Raw genomic sequence first — 7,263 nt, 5'->3', positions numbered from 1 at the left:
CACGAAGTTTAAAATGCACTCGCGCTCTGTCCGGTCGAATATGCGCAGCGATCAGTGTTCTCAACTGCGACCGTGAAACGCGCTACTAAATTCGCCTCTTCAGTTCTACTCATGACACGGCTTCGCTTTGCTGGTGGTTGCGATGTATAAGCGCCAACTTGCAGCGTGTTGCAGCGCTGGCGCTTTTCTTCGAGGAACGCTGTGTTGTGGATACCGCAGAAGGCGCCAATCGCCAGTCACGGATGATGTAACCGGGAGTGCGATGCCACGTGGTGTACTTCAGCCTTCACGGGCTTTTATTTTTGTCGAATAAAAAGGCACCGCTAAGGGTACCTCCTCGGAAACACCTTGGTCGGACTACTTTCATGGCGGTCGAAAACTCTCCTGGGCGTTTATGGCGACGTCTAAAAGCTGGTTATCCCATTTCGACCAAATATCCAAGTAGGTGAAATGAAAATATGCCAATGGCTTCCCTTGGTCCGTTTTAACCATATGTAACGCTGTATGTCGATGCCAAATGGGAAGCCACTAAGCGCGCCGATATTCTGTATGGCACCTCAGGCTTCCACCTCACGTAAAATGGCCTTTGTGCATATACAGCGCATCAACAGGGGCATGCACATATTTATTTCTTTTTTTTTTTTTTTTCAGGGTATTGCAGGTACGATTTAGGCTTGTAAAATCTGGAGCACTTCTGTCGCACTTAACAGTTAGTAAACTCTTAACCGAAGCTCGTTTCGAGGACTCCCATTTTCTGCCATGTTCGAGATCCACGGCTCGTTCGTAGATGCGCTTTCGTGAAGCACGATGGCCGTAATGCCCGTCCGTCACCATAATCCTCACGGCGTACACCTACAGTGCACTTCTGGCAGTAACGCTGCGTCCATGATGTTCGCAGACAAGACGTTTCGGGCAACCTCAAGTGTTCTCTGTCTCGCAACGTCTCTCCGTCAGTGGGAGGTGCACATAAAGGTCGCGAGGGCTGCCTCCGGCGCATGTCCTTGTTGCATATGGATGCGCGTATGGAAAAGCAAATGCGCGCGCTCTACCTGTTCGTTGTTTTGTTTTTGTCCACGGAAAACGCGTAGGGTGCGCGAGGAGGAGTGACGCTCGTTGTGCACTCTTTGGAGCTGCGTGCCGTAAAGGAAGCGCATTCTTTTTTATTTTGCCTGCTTTGGTACACGATGTTGACGCTAGTCTATCTGTGCTGAAGCTTGGCTGGCCGCGATGCTTAACGCGGCGCGAAAGACAAGGTTTATGGAGTTCGTAAGCGCCCTTAACCAGTAAGTGGGAGACATTTTGAGGCCGAAAAACCGACGACACAGGATATTTTAGAGCGCTAATTATAACTCCAGGAGACTGAACAGTATTCTGCCTTGTCTCTGACCAGCATTGCGAAACTGTAGTGCATTAGAAGTATTTCCTAAAACAACAAGAGGCAGTGTACTGGCGAAGACTGCAGACAGGAACATTCCCTAACCTGCATACCCTAAGCAAAATTTACCCGTCACAATATCGGGACACCTGCCCATGGTGTGGATAGCAAACCTTCGTTATACCACATCACGTGGCAATGTAAAAATAACGACAGCTTTCGTAAAGACCCGAGTGCGGAACAGTGGGAGAGCCGGCTCTCCAGCGGCGATTTGGATTGCCAACTAGGTCTAATCCAGCACGCCCAGCGAGCAGCGAAGCTCAGCGGAGCCCTGAAATAGGGGCACCGACCCTGTGAGAAGACGGAAGATGGAACTCTTCTGCTACTAGCACAAGACCCTCCTAGAGAAACTAACGTATTTCCTATCCTATCCTATCCTACAAGTATTTCGTGTTATGACTTTGGCTTATGCCAGACGAGGCAAGTTACGTAATGTATTTGGTTGAATTGTGTTCCAGTCGCGAGCATATGTCTACATTACAGCTTCGGTCAGTATTTCAATGAAACGCTGGCTATCTTTCATAGAGGCTCGAAGGTGCTGCCGTTGTTCTCGGTCTTGAGCCTTCAACGATGTTAGACCCCACGCTACCACCGCAACGAGCATCGCAGAATACGAACCAACTGCTTATCTACTCCATGAAGACGAAGGCGAGTGAGGACACTGCTCGTATAAATGTACGAAACAGATTAGAGGAGTAGTCGAAAGCGCATAACAAAAATATAATAAAAACAAAATTAAGCGAACGCGTTGAGGGTAAATGCGAAAGCGCTGTTAACACAGGCTTTTCATTCGGGAATTTAGGACACTGTCAGACTGACACTTGGGCAAGTGTTCAACGTCTTTAGTTCGCTTTGTTTTTAAGGAACGCGCAGTCTCACTCCAGGTGGACATCTGCATTTACAATGAATAGCATGTTGTTGTTGTTGCTACTGGCTCTGTAGCTGAGCCACTTCCGCTGCCTCGTGCAGACAGAAGAGAAAATACAGAAGAAAGGAAAAAGAAGAGGGAGAGAAAGACGCGCGCCGCAACAACAGCCGTCGTCCACCAACGAAGCAGTGGCGGGTGCAATTACGGCCTACAACCGATAAAATTCGGTGGCTGGCTAGACGATTGGAGGTGCATATGTTGTCGGTTAGAATTCCTGTGCCAAACTAGGTAACTCCCAATTAGACACCATCCTGAAAACTGCGCTACGAACATTTCGTCCCAGTTTCGTTAAGAAATCCCGTGAAAATTTATTTGACAAATTTTACTCAATTCTGGGTTACGGCGACGCTATTTCGGCCAAACGAGCTGTATACACTTCGCACAAAATGCGAGAGAAAACAAGTTTCCGCCATGTGTTTTCCTCAACCACGCACGATCAACGAATCCCGGTCCACCTCTCTCGGCTACTCCAAGAGAAGACATCCTTGACCCCACGGCGCTTTGCTTATGGAGCTGTACCTCGCGTTGCTGACACCGGGACATGTGGACCAAGAACTGCCGGTAAATACATGCTTGAAAAAACCTTCTACCGTAGCGACCAATCATCGCAGAAAGCGTGGATCAGGCTGCGCTCACATTCGAGGGTTGCCGGATGACTTCTGCGCGCGAGTGAATAATTGTTGTGGACTGCAAGTTGGTGTGGCTTCAATGGCGACATCATGAGGGGATGTGTGGAAGCACTCGACCGTTGCCATTAGCAACTCCGTTGTGGATCCACCGAAAAGGACGGATGCTCATCGCCCCGGAAGTTGCTCGTACGGCAACTCTTGTGGCGCCACACTTTAGCGTATCGAAATTGTTATTCATGCAGTGTGGTATCACACCATCTAGTGCGAAATACCTCCAATTGTATGTCACGCGCAGGACAAACAACTTATGCGCCAGTCCCTTAACTATCGCCAAGAAAAAAGGTGCTGAACCAAGCTATTGTGTTTTCATATGCATTAATCGGTTTGAGCGGAGTCTGCATGAGGGAACCCAAGCGCCCAGAGAAAGCCGAGGGAGAAGCCATGAGTGTGTACCACGCATGTTCAAACCACAGGTCAGTAAAGTTTTAACCTGCATGACCTGGAAAATTTCATAGCGGCACGTGTAAACACGATGGTATTACCCAAACTGTCCCCACTTTTTCATGTATTCCCTCCTCTTTATTATCAAAACTCGCTGTCTGTAGTGGAGATCGCGCTCAGACCCCACTCGAGGACCTGCATTTTTGAAGCATTAACATGGACAGTGATGAGCACGAAATCTACAGCGCCCAAACCAGGCGCCTCATATTCTTTATTCTAAGTGCAGGACACCCGAGGAAAGTGTTGTGTCATTGCTCGCACAGCATGCTTGTGGGACGTCACGGGTCAGGTGACAGCGGCTATAAAAGCAGCTGCACTGATCTTGGTTGTGCTTCTTCGTGTGGCAGACAGCGTCTGAATAAACCCAGGCATATGTCGTGCTATCTTGCCATGCGTGGTACTTGGTGAAGACACAACAGAATGCAGTACAAAATTGAAAATGACTGAGTGACGGCCATTTTTGCGTCGTTGATTCCGTGCTTTACAGTGCAAATTTAAGTTGCCCAGTCGGTGCGGCCAGCACCATGATTGACTGGGAAGAAAACTGTGTCTGCTGACTGTGCCACTTAAAAGGCCTCAGTCAGGCGACTCAGTGCTGATATAAGTAGCAGCGGTTCGTAGTAACAACTTGGACGCCATCAAGCACAATGACAACCTGTAGGTCCTCCTGAGATCATTTCAGCTCCACCGGTTTTACAGACCATAATTGTGGCGTTCGTTATTTTATAGACAGTATTAACGAATCACGACTGCTTGTGGTATACCACCGCGCCTGCAGAATGTACGCTGCCGTCTATCTGAATAGCAGCCATGAATATGCAAATAGCACAGCCTTTAGGGACTCCTCCGAACGTCGTCGAAAGACGATGCGCACGGCCATTCTCGGCAGCAATTATAAATGGAAGCCTTTGTCTGGGCGAACTTTGCGTTTACCGCAGAAAGTGCGGGAGAGCCTTTTGTTGCCTGTCTGGTGCGAATAACAAAGCGCTCATAGCGAAGGAGGATCGATGAGTCTGAGCTATCATCAAACAGATGCTATCTGTAAAGCGGCCGACATTACAGTTAGGACATTTTATTGTTGTTCTGGTCGTTTTGGGGGAGATAGAAAAAATGCTGAATATGAAACCACCGAGACTGCTTTTGTGCGCTGGACGACAAGGAGCGAACGAAAGAGTAAGTGTGGAGTTACCCTGTTGGCTTGTATAGGAAGTGTACCATGGTGTCAGATCGAAAAAGGTACTCCGGGTCAGTCCCATAGGTCTTGTTTATTTTCAAGATGTTTACCTTACTCATGGTGCATACTGCCAATATATTGCATGAATTTGAAAACAGTCCTCAGGTTTGTTGATATATCCTTGAGGGCTGCTTTCCACTTCATGCATTTTCGCTGTTGCACGCTCAGGTCTCAATAGATCATGCATATATGATTTCACTTTTCAATATTCCATCCCAGATAGGGCTAAGGTAGCGGGCTTTCAACAAGATGGGATGAGAAGCTGCTAAAATGCGTAAATGGTCGACTCAAAATGTGTAGATCGAGTCGTCCACTATAATGGAGCAAAACTGCGGTGAAACGCTAATAGATCATCACGTAATCAGAAGAACGCTTCGTGGCAGGGGTTAAAGTTTTCTTCCGTTCTTCGCTTATTAGTTGCATACCTACTGCTTTAATGAATCAGGTTGAGACAACAAAATATCTTCCTTCCAGTGTGTCACTAAACTATATGTACAATAATATGCATGGGACCGCACCGTACTATACCTGTGTGCAGTTTCACACTGGAAGGAACACGCTTTATTATCCCAACCTGTTTTATTAAACAGCATATTTGTACTCGCATGCATACAAGCTATGTCCGTGCTCACTGGACAGAAATGCGTAGCATATATCTGTTACCGTTGCGTCTAAAAGCCGACCCAGTAACTCTCCCTGAGAAGGAGGAGTCTAGCTCCTTCCGGTACAAACATTTGAGTCATACGATGCAACATGAAACTAAAGACATGATGCGTTCTAGTGCAGCATCATCAAACTGCGCGTCAAGGTCCAAACAGATATGCCGGGAAAATGAGAGATATGCCTTCTAAACAGTGTATATGGTATACGCGGTATTGTTTGATCGAGTGTGGGTGGTCGATAGTGTGATTGGTTGGCTGGTTGATTAGTGAGTAGTGACTGACGATTAGTGCATGAAACCAGCGTGGTGACACAAACGCTGAATTTGAACGCGTGACCTGTGGCTGTTACTATAGTGCGACATCGTAACAGATATGCGTGTAAGGAGCTTCGTTATGGTCGTGCTGGACGACTAGGAAGAAAGACGGGTGCCGAGGAGGCAGCTGGATGACTGAAGCCGAGGTACGAACGCCAGAAACCGAAACAAAGCGCCCTTAAGTGTGCGAAGGAAGCTGCCGACGATCGTAAATGGCCCTTAAAGCCAAAGATGTCGAGCTCAAAGGTAAAATAATGATAGACAACAAGAAATGACGCAATGACCGCACATGCTATCGGGCTATCCGATTTATTAACGTAGCACATTTGTCATCAGCTGGACTATACCACTTCAGAGTGAAACCTCCTCCAAATAACCCGGTCCTGTGCCGCCAGTTAACCTCTGCGACCTCATCTGCCCACCTAGCTTTCTTCCACTCCGACCATCGTTTATCCTCTGTTAGCATTACATGCCCATTTCTTGATTTCCACTAGAATGTCATTAATTGGACTTATTTCTCTTGCCCACTCTGCACGCTTCATATCTCTAAACGTTACCTTAAGTGTATTTGCATGAAAATGAACTGCTTTGTTGCGCCACTTTTAGGCGACACTGAAAGTAATTTTGCGCGAATGAATTATAACCAGCCGATGGAATGCATGACGTCTCCTCTACAACTTTTGTGTTTCTCCGATTGGGTCAAACCGGAGAAACGGCGGGCTCTTTAGTTGCTGGCGGTATACATGCTACGTGCACGAGCGACTGGTTATGCAGAATAACAAATTGTGGGCCTGGTTGGTACGTGACACACACAGCAGAGAAAGACAATTCTTAGTACGAAAACCAAACTTGTTCCTTGAAATTCGCGTGCCAATGTTGTGTGCGTAAATACTATAGTCCTCGTAATTAAGTATTAACTGCGTGGAGAGTCAGCGCTTATGCCGCGTAGTGATGGCTCACAATCCCTGCTTTAAAGCTTGACATCTGTGGAACTGTATCATTCGGTTGCGGAACACAATGAACTAACAATATCAGTTTAAAGATGTTCGTTAACCATAAAGCGATCCGAGTGAAATAAAAAGTGCGAATGTATACTTTTAAACGCCAAGAAAAACAAGGGGGAAGGCATTCCGAAGACGCCAAACGGATTCTAGGAGAAATCAAGCAGAAGCATGTCATGGTGTGCTGTAGTGAAAAGACGCGGATCACGTATTTTCGTCAGCCCAACGAACGCCTGTCAATTTTGGTGCATCTAGTGTGCAAATGACATTCGCTTTGCTTCAACATCAGCCGATTTCGCTTAGAGACATTGCTTCTCACTAGAAAGAAATGTTCCCTTCTTTTTCATCCTACGAAGACCACATTGGATCTTTGCAGCCGAACAAATGGGGATACGAAAGGAAGAAGACTCGTGTTTCTCTCGGGACGCCCCATCAAAACAGCGTCCGGGCATCATCCCCCAACCCTTTGCGAAAGTGTTTTTTCTTTTTCTAATCAATAAACGATCACACGCGAAATATCACTCACCAGTGTGTGTAATGAGAATGGCAGCACCCGGAC

This window comes from Amblyomma maculatum, chromosome 1, assembly GCF_055883805.1.
Source record: "Amblyomma maculatum isolate TAMU_Amacu chromosome 1, ASM5588380v1, whole genome shotgun sequence".
NCBI lineage: Eukaryota > Metazoa > Arthropoda > Arachnida > Ixodida > Ixodidae > Amblyomma > Amblyomma maculatum.
The sequence above is the reverse complement of the archived record's forward strand: the minus strand, read 5'-3'. Positions refer to the sequence as shown.